Here is an 18,080-nt window from a genome sequence, read left to right on the forward strand (position 1 = left end):
GTCCCACACACACTGACTCTCACAGGGGTATGGGTCCCAGACAAAATGACTCTCACTGGGGTAAGGGTTCCAGACACACTGACTTTCACTGGGATAAAGTTTCCACACACACTGACTCTCACTGGGGTACTGGTCCCACACACACTGACTCTCACTGGGGTATGGCTCCTAGACACACTGACTCTCACTGGGGTACGGGTCCCACACACATTGACTCTCACTGTGGTACGGGACCCGCAAACACTGACTCTCACTGGGTTACGAGTTCTACGCACACTGACGCTCGCTGGGGTATAGTTCCACACACACTGAGTCTCACTGGGGTACAGTTCCACACAAACTGACTCTCATTGGGGTACAGATTCCACACACACTGACTCTCACTGGGGTACGGGTCCCACACACACTGACTCTCACTGCGGTATGGGTCCCACACACACTGACTCTCACTGGGGTATGGGTCCCAGACACAATGACTCTTACTGGGGAATGGGTCCCACACACACTGACTCTCACAGGGGTATGGGTCCCAGACAAAATGACTCTCACTGGGGTAAGGGTTCCAGACACACTGACTTTCACTGGGATAAAGTTTCCACACACACTGACTCTCACTGGGGTACTGGTCCCACACACACTGACTCTCACTGGGGTATGGCTCCTAGACACACTGACTCTCACTGGGGTACGGGTCCCACACACATTGACTCTCACTGTGGTACGGGTCCCGCAAACACTGACTCTCACTGGGTTACGAGTTCTACGCGCACTGACTCTCACTGGGGTATAGTTCCACACACACTGACTCTCACTGGGGTACGGGTCCCACACACACTGACTCTCACTGGGGTACAGGTCCCACACACACTGACACTTCGGTGTACGAGTTTCACACACGCTGACTCTCATTAGGGTACGGGCTCCTGACACACTGACTCTCACTGGGGTATGGGTCCCACACACACTGACTCTCACTGGGTTACAGGTCCCACACACACTGACTCTCCTGGGGTATGTGTCCGACACACTGACTCTCACTGGGGTATGTGTCCCACACACTGACTCTCACTGGGGTATGGGTCCCACACACATTGACTCTCACTGGGGTACGGGTCCCACACACATTGACTCTCACTGTGGTACGGGTCCCGCAAAAACTGACTCTCACTGGGTTACGAGTTCTACGCACACTGACTCTCACTGGGATATAGTTCCACACACACTGACTCTCACTGATGTATGGGTCCCACACACACTGACTCTCACTGGGGTATGGGTCCCAGACACAATGACTCTCACTGGGGTATGGGTCCCAGACACACTGACTTTCACTGGGATACAGTTTCCACACACACTGACTCTCACTGGGGTGCAGGTCCCACACAATCTTACTCTCACTGGGATACGGGTCCCACACAAACTGACTCTCACTGGGGTATTTGTCCCACACACTGACTCTCACTGGGGTACGTGTCCCACACACTGACTCTCACTGGGATACGGGTCCCACCCAAACTGACTCTCACTGGGGTATAGTTCCACACAAACTGACTCTCATTGGGGTACAGATTCCACACACACTGACTCTCACTGGGGTACGGGTCCCACACACACTGACTCTCACTGGGGTACGGGTCCCACACACACTGACTCTCACTGGGGTACGGGTCCAACATACTCACTCTCTCTGGGGTATGGGTCCCACACACTGACTCTCACTGCGTTACGTTTCCCACACACTGACTCTCACTGGGGTAGGTGTCCCACACACTGACTCTCACTGTGGTACGGGTCCCACACACACTAATTCTCACTGGGGTACGGGTCCCACACACACTGACTCTCACTGGGGTACAGGTCCCACACACACTGACTCTCACTGGGGTACGGGTCCCACACACTGACTCTCACTGGGGTATGGGTCCCACACACACTGACTCTCAATGGGACACGGGTCCCATCACACTGACTCTCACTGGGGTACAGATCCCACACGTACTGACTGTCACTGCGGTACAGTTCCACACACACTGACTCTCACTGGGATACGGGTCCCACACATACTGACTGTCACTGGGGTACATTTCCACACACATTGACTCTTACTGAGTACAGTTCCACACGCACTGACTCTCACTGGGGTACAGGTCCCACACACACTGACTCTCACTGGGGTACGGGTCCCACACACACTGATTCTCACTGGGGTATGGCTCCTAGACACACTGACTCTCACTGGGGTATGGGTCCCACACACATTGACTCTCATTGTGGTACGGGTCCAGCACACACTGACTCTCACTGGGATACGAGTTCTACGCACACTGACTCTCACTGGGGTATAGTTCCACGCAAACTGACTCTCACTGGGGTATGGGTCCCACACACACTGACTTTCACTGGGGTATGGGTCCCAGACACAATGACTCTCACTGGGGTATGGGTCCCAGACACACTGACTTTCACTGGGATGCAGTTTCCACACACACTGACTCTCACTGGGGTACAGGTCCCACACACTCTGACTCTCACTGGGATACGGGTCCCACACAAACTGACTCTCACTGGGGTATAGTTCCTCACACAAACTGACTCTCACTGGGGTATAGTTCCACACACACACTGACTCTCACTAGGGTACAGTTCCACGCACACTAACTCTCAATCGGGTACGGGTTCCACAAACACTGACACTTTGGTGTACGAGTTCCACACACACTGACTTTCATTAGGTTACGGGATCTACACACACTTACTCTCACTGGGGTACGGGTTCCACACATACTCACATTCACCTGGGTACAGTTCCACACACACTGACTCTCATTGGGGTACAGATTCCACACACACTGACTCTCACTGGGGTAGGGGTCCCACACACACTGACTCTCACTGGGGTACGGGTCCCACACACTGACTTTCACTGGGGTATGGGTCCCACACAGACTGACTCTCACTGGGGTATGGGCCCCACACTCACAGACTCTCACTGGGGTACGGGTCCAACATAAACAGACTCTCACTGGGGTACGGGTCCAACACACTGACTCTCACTGGGGTATGGGTCCCACACACTGACTCTCGCCTGGGTACGTGTCCCACACACTGACTCTCACTGGGGTATGGGTCCCACACACTGACTCTCGCTGGGGTACGTGTCCCACACACTGACTCTCACTGGGGTACGGGTCCCACACACTGCCTCTCACTGAGGTAGGTGTCCCACACAGTGACTTTCACTGGGGTATGTGTCCCACACACTGTCTCTCACTGAGGTATGTGTCCCACACACTGACTCCCACTGGGGCACGGGTCCCACACACACTGACTCTCAATGGGGTACGGATTCCACAAACACTGACACTTTGGTGTACGAGTTCCACACACGCTGACTCTCATTAGGATATGGGCTCCAGACACACTGACTCTCACTGGGGTTCGGGTCCCACACACACTGACTCTCACTGGGGTACGGGTCCCACACACACTGACTCTCACTGGGGTACAGGTCCCACACACACTGACTCTCACTGGGGTATGTGTCCCACACACTGACTCTCACTGGGGTATGTGTCCCACACACTGACTCTCAGCGGGGTACGTGTCCCACACACTGACTCTCACTGGGTTACGGGTCCCACACACACTGACTCACAATGGTGTACGGATTCCACAAACACTGACACTTTGGTGTACGAGTTCCACACACGCTGACTCTCATTAGGGTACGGGCTCCAGACACACTGATTCTCACTGGGGTTCGGGTCCCACCCACACAGACTCTCACTGGGGTACGGGTCCCACACACACTGACTCTCACTGGGGTATGTGTCCCACACACTGACTCTCACTGGGGCATGTGTCCCACACACTGACTCTCACTGGGGTACGTGTCCCACACACATTGACTCTCACTGTGGTACGTGTCCCGCAAACACTGACTCTCACTGGGTTACGAGTTCTACGCACACTGACTCTCACTGGGGTATGGGTCCCAGACTCACTGACTTTCACTGGGATACAGTTTCCACACACACTGACTCTCACTGGGGTACGGGTCCCACACACTCTGACTCTCACTGGGATACGGGTCCAACATACTGACTCTCACTGGGGTATAGTTCCACACACATACCGACTCTTACTGGGGTACAGTTCCACACAAACTGACTCTCATTGGGGTACAGATTCCACACACACTGACTCTCAATGGGGTACGGGTCCCACACACACTGACTCTCACTGGGGTACGGGTCCAACATACTGACTCTCACTGGGGTATGTGTCCCACACACTGACTCTCACTGGGTTACGTGTCCCACACACTGATTCCTACTGGGGTATGGGTCCCACTCACACAGACCTTCACTGGGGTACTGGTCCTACACACACAGACTCTCACTGGGGTACGGGACCAACACACTGACTCTCACTGGGATATGGGTCCCACACACATTGACTCTCACTGGGGTATGGGTCCCACACACGGACTCTCACTGGGGTACGTCTCCCACACACTGACTCTCACTGTGGTACGGGTCCCACACACACTGATTCTCACTGGGGTACGGGTCCCACTCACACTGACTCTCACTGGTGTACAGGTCCCACACACACTGACTCTCACTGGGGCACGGGTCCCATCACACTGACTCCCTCTGGGTTACGGGTCCCACTCACACTGACTCTCACTGGGGTACGTGTTCCGCACACACTGACTCTCAATGGGTTACGGGTCAAACAAACACAGACTCTCACTGGGATACGGATTTAACACACACTGACTCTCACTGGGGTACAGGTCCCACAAAAAGTGACTCTCACTGGGGTATGGGTCCCATACACACTGACTCTCAATGGGGCACGGGTCCCATCACACTGACTTCCTCTGGGTTACGGGTCCCACACACACTGACTCTCACTGGGGTACAGGTCCCACACACACTGACTCTCAATGGGGCACGGGTCCCATCACACTGACTCTCTCTGGGTTACGGGTCCCACACACACTGACTCTCACTGGGGTACAGGTCCCACACACACTGACTCTCAATGGGGCACGGGTCCCACCACACTGACTCTCTCTGGGTTACGGGTCCCACACACACTGACTCTCACTGGGCTACGTTTTCCGCACACACTGACTTTCACTGGGGTACGGGTCCCACACACACTGACTCTCAATGGGGTACGGATTCCACAAACACTGACACGTTGATGTACGAGTTCCACACACGCTGACTTTCATTAGGGTACGGGCTCCAGACACACTGACTCTCACTGGGGGTCGTGTCCCACGCACACTGACTCTCACTGGGGTACGGGTCCCACACACACTGACTCTCACTGGGGTTTGGGTACCAGACACAATGACTGTCACTGGGGTATGTGTCCCACACACTGACTCTCACTGGGGTATGGGTCCCAGACACAATGACTGTCACTGGGGTATGTGTCCCACACACTGACTCTCACTGGGGTATGGGTCCCAGACATAATGACTGTCACTGGTGTATGTGTCCCACACACTGACTCTCACTGGGGTATGGGTCCCACACACATTGACTCTCACTGGGGTACGGGTCCCACACACATTGACTGTCACTGTGGTACGGCTCCCGCAAACACTGACTCTCACTGGGTTACGAGTTCTACGCACACTGACTCTCACTGGGGTATAGTTCCACACACACTGACTCTCACTGGGGTTCAGGTCCCACACACTCTGACTCTTACTGGGATACGGGTCCCACACAAACTGACTCTGACTGGGGTATAGTTCCACACACAAACCGACTCTCACTGGGGTACAGTTCCACACAAACTGACTCTCATTGGGTTACAGATTCCACACACACTGACTCTCACTGGGGTACGGGTCCCACACACACTGAATCTCGCTGGGGTATGGGTCCCACACACACTGACTCTCACTGGGGTACAGGTCCCAAACACTGACTCTCAACGGGGTACAGGTCCCACAAACACTGTCTCACGCTGGGATATGGATTTAACACACACTGACTCTCACTGGGTTACAGGTCCCACAAAAACTGACTCTCACTGGGGTATGGGTCCCACACACACTGACTCTCACTGGGGTATGGCTCCTAGACACACTGACTCTCACTGGGGTACGGGTCTCACACACATTGACACTCACTGTGGTACGGGTCCCGCACAAACTGACTCTCACTGGGATACGAGTTCTACGCACACTGACTCTCACTGTGGTTAGGGTCACACACCCACTGACTCTCACTGGGGTATGGTTCCGAGACACAATGACTCTCACTGGGGTATGGCTCCCAGACACACTGACTCTCACTGGGGTACATTTCCGACACACTGACTCTCACTGGGGTACGGGTCCCACACACACTGACTCTCACTGGGGTATGAGTCCCACACACACAGACTCTCACTGGGGTACGGGTCCAACACACTGACTCTCACTGGGGTACGGGTCCCACACACTGACTATCACTGGGGTACATGTCCAACACACTGACTCTCACTGGAGTACATGTCCCACACACTGACTCTCACTTGGGCACGGGTCCCAAACACACTCACTCTCACTGGGATACGGATCCCATACACCCTGACTCTCACTGGGGTACGGGTCCCACAAAAACTGACTCTGACTGTGATAGGGATTTAGCACACACTGACTCTCACTGGGGTACAGGTCGCACAACAACTGACTCTCACTGGGGTATGGGTCCCACACACACTGACTCTCACTGGGGTATCGTTCCACACAACTTAACTCTCAATGGGGTATGGGTCCCACACACACTAACTCTCTCTGGGATACGAGTTCTACACACACTGACTCTCACTGGGGTTTAGTCCAAAACAAACTGATTCTCACTGGGGTATGGGTCCCACATACACTGACTTTCACTGGGGTATGGGTCCCAGACACAATGACTCTCACTGGTGTATGGGTTCCAGACACACTGACTTTCACTGGGATACAGTTTCCACACACACTGACTCTCACTGGGGTACGGGTCCCACACACACTGACTCTCACTGGGGTATGGCTCCTAGACACACTGACTCTCACTGGGGTACGGGTCCCACACACACTGACTCTCACTGGGGTACGTGTCCCACACACTGACTCTCACTGGGGCATGTGTCCCACACACTGACTCTCACTGGGGTACGTGTCCCACACACATTGACTCTCACTGTGGTACGGGTCCCGCAAACACTGACTCTCACTGGGTTACGAGTTCTACGCGCACTGACTCTCACTGGGGTATAGTTCCACACACACTGACTCTCACTGGGGTATGGGTCCCACACACACTGACTCTCACTGGGGTATGGGTCCCAGGCACAATGACACTCACTGGGGTATGGGTCCCAGACACACTGACTTTCACTGGGATACAGTTTCCACACACACTGACTCTCACTGGGGTACAGGTCCCACACACTCTGACTCTCACTGGGATACGGGTCCCACACAAAATGACTCTCACTGGGGTATAGTTCCACACACACTGACTCTCAATGGGGCACGGGTCCCATCACACTGACTCTCTCTGGGTTACGGGTCCCACACACACTGACTCTCACTGGGGTACAGGTCCCACACACACTGACTCTCAATGGGGCACGGGTCCCATCACACTGACTCTCTCTGGTTACGGGTCCCACACACACTGACTCTCACTGGGGTACAGGTCCCACACACACTGACTCTCACTGGGGTACGGGTCCCACACACACTGACTCTCACTGGGGTACAGGTCCCACACACACTGACACTTCGGTGTACGAGCTTCACACACGCTGACTCTCATTAGGGTACGGGCTCCTGACACACTGACTCTCACTGGGGTATGGGTCCCACACACACTGACTCTCACTGGGTTACAGGTCCCACACACACTGACTCTCCTGGGGTATGTGTCCGACACACTGACTCTCACTGGGGTATGTGTCCCACACACTGACTCTCACTGGGGTATGGGTCCCACACACATTGACTCTCACTGGGGTACGGGTCCCACACACATTGACTCTCACTGTGGTACGGGTCCCGCAAAAACTGACTCTCACTGGGTTACGAGTTCTACGCACACTGACTCTCACTGGGGTATAGTTCCACACACACTGACTCTCACTGATGTATGGGTCCCACACACACTGACTCTCACTGGGGTATGGGTCCCAGACACAATGACTCTCACTGGGGTATGGGTCCCAGACACACTGACTTTCACTGGGATACAGTTTCCACACACACTGACTCTCACTGGGGTGCAGGTCCCACACAATCTTACTCTCACTGGGATACGGGTCCCACACAAACTGACTCTCACTGGGGTATAGTTCCACACACAAACCGACTCTCACTGGGGGACAGTTCAACACAAACTGACTCTCATTGGGTTACAGATTCCACACACACTGACTCTCACTGGGGTACGGGTCCCACACACACTGACTCTCAATGGGCTACGGGTCCCACACACACTGACTCTCACTGGGGTACAGGTCCCCTACACACTAACTCTCCCTGGGGTACGGGTCCCACATACTGACTCTCACTGGGGTATGGGTCCCACACACACTGACTCTCACTGGGGTATGGGTCCCACACTCACAGACTCTCACTGGGGTATGGGTCCAACATACACAGACTTTCACTGGGGTACGGGTCCAACACACTGACTCTCACTGGGGTATGGGTCCCAAACACTGACTCTCGCTGGGTTACGTGTTCCACACACTGACTCTCACTGGGGTATGGGTCCCAAACACTGACTCTCGCTGGGGTACGTGTCCCACACATTGACTCTCACTGGGGTATGTGTCTCACACACTGTCTCTCACTGAGGTACGTTTCCCACACACTGACTCTCACTGGGGTACGGGTCCCACACACACTGACTCTCACTGAGGTAAAGGTCCCACATACACTGACTCTCACTGGGGTATTTGTCCCACACACTGACTCTCACTGGGGTACGTGTCCCACACACTGACTCTCACTGGGGTACGGGTCACACACACAATGGCTCTCACTGGGGTATGTGTCCCACAAACTGACTCTCACTGGGGTACGGGTCCCACACACATTGACTCTCACTGTGGTACGGGACCCGCAAACACTGACTCTCACTGGGTTACGAGTTCTACGCACACTGACGCTCGCTGGGGTATAGTTCCACACACACTGAGTCTCACTGGGGTACAGTTCCACACAAACTGACTCTCATTGGGGTACAGATTCCACACACACTGACTCTCACTGGGGTAAGGGTCCCACACACACTGACTCTCACTGCGGTATGGGTCCCACACACACTGACTCTCACTGGGGTATGGGTCCCAGACACAATGACTCTTACTGGGGAATGGGTCCCACACACACTGACTCTCACAGGGGTATGGGTCCCAGACAAAATGACTCTCACTGGGGTAAGGGTTCCAGACACACTGACTTTCACTGGGATAAAGTTTCCACACACACTGACTCTCACTGGGGTACTGGTCCCACACACACTGACTCTCACTGGGGTATGGCTCCTAGACACACTGACTCTCACTGGGGTACGGGTCCCACACACATTGACTCTCACTGTGGTACGGGACCCGCAAACACTGACTCTCACTGGGTTACGAGTTCTACGCACACTGACGCTCGCTGGGGTATAGTTCCACACACACTGAGTCTCACTGGGGTACAGTTCCACACAAACTGACTCTCATTGGGGTACAGATTCCACACACACTGACTCTCACTGGGGTACGGGTCCCACACACACTGACTCTCACTGCGGTATGGGTCCCACACACACTGACTCTCACTGGGGTATGGGTCCCAGACACAATGACTCTTACTGGGGAATGGGTCCCACACACACTGACTCTCACAGGGGTATGGGTCCCAGACAAAATGACTCTCACTGGGGTAAGGGTTCCAGACACACTGACTTTCACTGGGATAAAGTTTCCACACACACTGACTCTCACTGGGGTACTGGTCCCACACACACTGACTCTCACTGGGGTATGGCTCCTAGACACACTGACTCTCACTGGGGTACGGGTCCCACACACATTGACTCTCACTGTGGTACGGGTCCCGCAAACACTGACTCTCACTGGGTTACGAGTTCTACGCGCACTGACTCTCACTGGGGTATAGTTCCACACACACTGACTCTCACTGGGGTACGGGTCCCACACACACTGACTCTCACTGGGGTACAGGTCCCACACACACTGACACTTCGGTGTACGAGTTTCACACACGCTGACTCTCATTAGGGTACGGGCTCCTGACACACTGACTCTCACTGGGGTATGGGTCCCACACACACTGACTCTCACTGGGTTACAGGTCCCACACACACTGACTCTCCTGGGGTATGTGTCCGACACACTGACTCTCACTGGGGTATGTGTCCCACACACTGACTCTCACTGGGGTATGGGTCCCACACACATTGACTCTCACTGGGGTACGGGTCCCACACACATTGACTCTCACTGTGGTACGGGTCCCGCAAAAACTGACTCTCACTGGGTTACGAGTTCTACGCACACTGACTCTCACTGGGATATAGTTCCACACACACTGACTCTCACTGATGTATGGGTCCCACACACACTGACTCTCACTGGGGTATGGGTCCCAGACACAATGACTCTCACTGGGGTATGGGTCCCAGACACACTGACTTTCACTGGGATACAGTTTCCACACACACTGACTCTCACTGGGGTGCAGGTCCCACACAATCTTACTCTCACTGGGATACGGGTCCCACACAAACTGACTCTCACTGGGGTATTTGTCCCACACACTGACTCTCACTGGGGTACGTGTCCCACACACTGACTCTCACTGGGATACGGGTCCCACCCAAACTGACTCTCACTGGGGTATAGTTCCACACAAACTGACTCTCATTGGGGTACAGATTCCACACACACTGACTCTCACTGGGGTACGGGTCCCACACACACTGACTCTCACTGGGGTACGGGTCCCACACACACTGACTCTCACTGGGGTACGGGTCCAACATACTCACTCTCTCTGGGGTATGGGTCCCACACACTGACTCTCACTGCGTTACGTTTCCCACACACTGACTCTCACTGGGGTAGGTGTCCCACACACTGACTCTCACTGTGGTACGGGTCCCACACACACTAATTCTCACTGGGGTACGGGTCCCACACACACTGACTCTCACTGGGGTACAGGTCCCACACACACTGACTCTCACTGGGGTACGGGTCCCACACACTGACTCTCACTGGGGTATGGGTCCCACACACACTGACTCTCAATGGGACACGGGTCCCATCACACTGACTCTCACTGGGGTACAGATCCCACACGTACTGACTGTCACTGCGGTACAGTTCCACACACACTGACTCTCACTGGGATACGGGTCCCACACATACTGACTGTCACTGGGGTACATTTCCACACACATTGACTCTTACTGAGTACAGTTCCACACGCACTGACTCTCACTGGGGTACAGGTCCCACACACACTGACTCTCACTGGGGTACGGGTCCCACACACACTGATTCTCACTGGGGTATGGCTCCTAGACACACTGACTCTCACTGGGGTATGGGTCCCACACACATTGACTCTCATTGTGGTACGGGTCCAGCACACACTGACTCTCACTGGGATACGAGTTCTACGCACACTGACTCTCACTGGGGTATAGTTCCACGCAAACTGACTCTCACTGGGGTATGGGTCCCACACACACTGACTTTCACTGGGGTATGGGTCCCAGACACAATGACTCTCACTGGGGTATGGGTCCCAGACACACTGACTTTCACTGGGATGCAGTTTCCACACACACTGACTCTCACTGGGGTACAGGTCCCACACACTCTGACTCTCACTGGGATACGGGTCCCACACAAACTGACTCTCACTGGGGTATAGTTCCTCACACAAACTGACTCTCACTGGGGTATAGTTCCACACACACACTGACTCTCACTAGGGTACAGTTCCACGCACACTAACTCTCAATCGGGTACGGGTTCCACAAACACTGACACTTTGGTGTACGAGTTCCACACACACTGACTTTCATTAGGTTACGGGATCTACACACACTTACTCTCACTGGGGTACGGGTTCCACACATACTCACATTCACCTGGGTACAGTTCCACACACACTGACTCTCATTGGGGTACAGATTCCACACACACTGACTCTCACTGGGGTAGGGGTCCCACACACACTGACTCTCACTGGGGTACGGGTCCCACACACTGACTTTCACTGGGGTATGGGTCCCACACAGACTGACTCTCACTGGGGTATGGGCCCCACACTCACAGACTCTCACTGGGGTACGGGTCCAACATAAACAGACTCTCACTGGGGTACGGGTCCAACACACTGACTCTCACTGGGGTATGGGTCCCACACACTGACTCTCGCCTGGGTACGTGTCCCACACACTGACTCTCACTGGGGTATGGGTCCCACACACTGACTCTCGCTGGGGTACGTGTCCCACACACTGACTCTCACTGGGGTACGGGTCCCACACACTGCCTCTCACTGAGGTATGTGTCCCACACAGTGACTTTCACTGGGGTATGTGTCCCACACACTGTCTCTCACTGAGGTATGTGTCCCACACACTGACTCCCACTGGGGCACGGGTCCCACACACACTGACTCTCAATGGGGTACGGATTCCACAAACACTGACACTTTGGTGTACGAGTTCCACACACGCTGACTCTCATTAGGATATGGGCTCCAGACACACTGACTCTCACTGGGGTTCGGGTCCCACACACACTGACTCTCACTGGGGTACGGGTCCCACACACACTGACTCTCACTGGGGTACAGGTCCCACACACACTGACTCTCACTGGGGTATGTGTCCCACACACTGACTCTCACTGGGGTATGTGTCCCACACACTGACTCTCAGCGGGGTACGTGTCCCACACACTGACTCTCACTGGGTTACGGGTCCCACACACACTGACTCACAATGGTGTACGGATTCCACAAACACTGACACTTTGGTGTACGAGTTCCACACACGCTGACTCTCATTAGGGTACGGGCTCCAGACACACTGATTCTCACTGGGGTTCGGGTCCCACCCACACAGACTCTCACTGGGGTACGGGTCCCACACACACTGACTCTCACTGGGGTATGTGTCCTACACACTGACTCTCACTGGGGCATGTGTCCCACACACTGACTCTCACTGGGGTACGTGTCCCACACACATTGACTCTCACTGTGGTACGTGTCCCGCAAACACTGACTCTCACTGGGTTACGAGTTCTACGCACACTGACTCTCACTGGGGTATGGGTCCCAGACTCACTGACTTTCACTGGGATACAGTTTCCACACACACTGACTCTCACTGGGGTACGGGTCCCACACACTCTGACTCTCACTGGGATACGGGTCCAACTTACTGACTCTCACTGGGGTATAGTTCCACACACATACCGACTCTTACTGGGGTACAGTTCCACACAAACTGACTCTCATTGGGGTACAGATTCCACACACACTGACTCTCAATGGGGTACGGGTCCCACACACACTGACTCTCACTGGGGTATGGGTCCAACATACTGACTCTCACTGGGGTATGTGTCCCACACACTGACTCTCACTGGGTTACGTGTCCCACACACTGATTCCTACTGGGGTATGGGTCCCACTCACACAGACCTTCACTGGGGTACTGGTCCTACACACACAGACTCTCACTGGGGTACGGGACCAACACACTGACTCTCACTGGGATATGGGTCCCACACACATTGACTCTCACTGGGGTATGGGTCCCACACACGGACTCTCACTGGGGTACGTCTCCCACACACTGACTCTCACTGTGGTACGGGTCCCACACACACTGATTCTCACTGGGGTACGGGTCCCACTCACACTGACTCTCACTGGTGTACAGGTCCCACACACACTGACTCTCACTGGGGCACGGGTCCCATCACACTGACTCCCTCTGGGTTACGGGTCCCACTCACACTGACTCTCACTGGGGTACGTGTTCCGCACACACTGACTCTCAATGGGTTACGGGTCAAACAAACACAGACTCTCACTGGGATACGGATTTAACACACACTGACTCTCACTGGGGTACAGGTCCCACAAAAAGTGACTCTCACTGGGGTATGGGTCCCATACACACTGACTCTCAATGGGGCACGGGTCCCATCACACTGACTTCCTCTGGGTTACGGGTCCCACACACACTGACTCTCACTGGGGTACAGGTCCCACACACACTGACTCTCAATGGGGCACGGGTCCCATCACACTGACTCTCTCTGGGTTACGGGTCCCACACACACTGACTCTCACTGGGGTACAGGTCCCACACACACTGACTCTCAATGGGGCACGGGTCCCACCACACTGACTCTCTCTGGGTTACGGGTCCCACACACACTGACTCTCACTGGGCTACGTTTTCCGCACACACTGACTTTCACTGGGGTACGGGTCCCACACACACTGACTCTCAATGGGGTACGGATTCCACAAACACTGACACGTTGATGTACGAGTTCCACACACGCTGACTTTCATTAGGGTACGGGCTCCAGACACACTGACTCTCACTGGGGGTCGTGTCCCACGCACACTGACTCTCACTGGGGTACGGGTCCCACACACACTGACTCTCACTGGGGTTTGGGTACCAGACACAATGACTGTCACTGGGGTATGTGTCCCACACACTGACTCTCACTGGGGTATGGGTCCCAGACACAATGACTGTCACTGGGGTATGTGTCCCACACACTGACTCTCACTGGGGTATGGGTCCCAGACATAATGACTGTCACTGGTGTATGTGTCCCACACACTGACTCTCACTGGGGTATGGGTCCCACACACATTGACTCTCACTGGGGTACGGGTCCCACACACATTGACTGTCACTGTGGTACGGCTCCCGCAAACACTGACTCTCACTGGGTTACGAGTTCTACGCACACTGACTCTCACTGGGGTATAGTTCCACACACACTGACTCTCACTGGGGTTCAGGTCCCACACACTCTGACTCTTACTGGGATACGGGTCCCACACAAACTGACTCTGACTGGGGTATAGTTCCACACACAAACCGACTCTCACTGGGGTACAGTTCCACACAAACTGACTCTCATTGGGTTACAGATTCCACACACACTGACTCTCACTGGGGTACGGGTCCCACACACACTGAATCTCGCTGGGGTATGGGTCCCACACACACTGACTCTCACTGGGGTACAGGTCCCAAACACTGACTCTCAACGGGGTACAGGTCCCACAAACACTGTCTCACGCTGGGATATGGATCTAACACACACTGACTCTCACTGGGTTACAGGTCCCACAAAAACTGACTCTCACTGGGGTATGGGTCCCACACACACTGACTCTCACTGGGGTATGGCTCCTAGACACACTGACTCTCACTGGGGTACGGGTCTCACACACATTGACACTCACTGTGGTACGGGTCCCGCACAAACTGACTCTCACTGGGATACGAGTTCTACGCACACTGACTCTCACTGTGGTTAGGGTCACACACCCACTGACTCTCACTGGGGTATGGTTCCGAGACACAATGACTCTCACTGGGGTATGGCTCCCAGACACACTGACTCTCACTGGGGTACATTTCCGACACACTGACTCTCACTGGGGTACGGGTCCCACACACACTGACTCTCACTGGGGTATGAGTCCCACACACACAGACTCTCACTGGGGTACGGGTCCCACACACACTGACTCTCACTGGGGTACGGGTCCCACACACAGACTCTCACTGGGGTATGGGTCCCACACACACTGACTCTCACTGGGGTATAGTTCCACACACATACCGAATCTCACTGGGGTACAGTTCAACACCAAGTGACTCTCATTGGGGTACAGATTCCACACACACTGACTCTCACTGGGGTACGGGTCCCACACACACTGACTCTCACTGGGGTACGGGTCCCACACACACTGACTCTCACTGGGGTACAGGTCCCACACACACAGACTCTCACTGGGGTACGGGTCCAACATACTCACTCTCACTGGGGTATGGGTCCCACACACTGACTCTCACTGGGTTACATTTCCCACACACTGACTCTCACTGGGGTAGGTGTCCCACACACTGACTCTCACTGTGGTACGGGTCCCACACACACTAATTCTCACTGGGGTACGGGTCCCACACACACTGACTCTCACTGGGGTACAGGTCCCACACACACTGACTCTCACTGGGGTACGGGTCCCACACACTGACTCTCACTGGGGTATGGGTCCCACACACACTGACTCTCACTGGGGTATGGGTCCCACTCACACAGACCCTCACTGGGGTACTGGTCCTACACACACAGACTCTCACTGGGGTAGGTGTCCCACACACTGACTCTCACTGTGGTACGGGTCCCACACACACTAATTCTCACTGGGGTACGGGTCCCACACACACTGACTCTCACTGGGGTACAGGTCCCACACACACTGACTCTCACTGGGGTACGGGTCCCACACACTGACTCTCACTGGGGTATGGGTCCCACACACACTGACTCTCACTGGGGTATGGGTCCCACACACACTGACTCTCTCTTTTGTATGGGTCCACAAACACTGACTCTCACTGGGATACATTTTCAACACACACTGACTCTCACTGGGATACGGGTCCCATACACACTGACTCTCACTGGGGTACGGGTCCCACACACACTGACTCTCAATGGGACACGGGTCCCATCACACTGACTCTCACTGGGGTACAGGTCCCACACGTACTGACTGTCACTGCGGTACAGTTCCACACACACTGACTCTCACTGGGATACGGGTCCCACACATACTGACTGTCACTGGGGTACATTTCCACACACATTGACTCTTACTGAGTACAGTTCCACACGCACTGACTCTCACTGGGGTACAGGTCCCACACACACTGACTCTCACTGGGGTACGGGTCCCACACACACTGATTCTCACTGGGGTATGGCTCCTAGACACACTGACTCTCACTGGGGTATGGGTCCCACACACACTGACTCTCATTGTGGTACGGGTCCCATCACACTGACTCTCTCTGGGTTACGGGTCCCACACACACTGACTCTCACTGGGGTACAGGTCCCACACACACTGACTCTCAATGGGGCACGGGTCCCATCACACTGACTCTCTCTGGTTACGGGTCCCACACACACTGACTCTCACTGGGGTACAGGTCCCACACACACTGACTCTCACTGGGGTACGGGTCCCACACACACTGACTCTCACTGGGGTACAGGTTCCACACACACTGACACTTCGGTGTACGAGCTTCACACACGCTGACTCTCATTAGGGTACGGGCTCCTGACACACTGACTCTCACTGGGGTATGGGTCCCACACACACTGACTCTCACTGGGTTACAGGTCCCACACACACTGACTCTCCTGGGGTATGTGTCCGACACACTGACTCTCACTGGGGTATGTGTCCCACACACTGACTCTCACTGGGGTATGGGTCCCACACACATTGACTCTCACTGGGGTACGGGTCCCACACACATTGACTCTCACTGTGGTACGGGTCCCGCAAAAACTGACTCTCACTGGGTTACGAGTTCTACGCACACTGACTCTCACTGGGGTATAGTTCCACACACACTGACTCTCACTGATGTATGGGTCCCACACACACTGACTCTCACTGGGGTATGGGTCCCAGTCACAATGACTCTCACTGGGGTATGGGTCCCAGACACACTGACTTTCACTGGGATACAGTTTCCACACACACTGACTCTCACTGGGGTGCAGGTCCCACACAATCTTACTCTCACTGGGATACGGGTCCCACACAAACTGACTCTCACTGGGGTATAGTTCCACACACAAACCGACTCTCACTGGGGTCAGTTCAACACAAACTGACTCTCATTGGGTTACAGATTCCACACACACTGACTCTCACTGGGGTACGGGTCCCACACACACTG

Source organism: Carcharodon carcharias, chromosome 8 (genome assembly GCF_017639515.1).
Source record: "Carcharodon carcharias isolate sCarCar2 chromosome 8, sCarCar2.pri, whole genome shotgun sequence".
Taxonomy (NCBI): Eukaryota; Metazoa; Chordata; class Chondrichthyes; order Lamniformes; family Lamnidae; genus Carcharodon; species Carcharodon carcharias.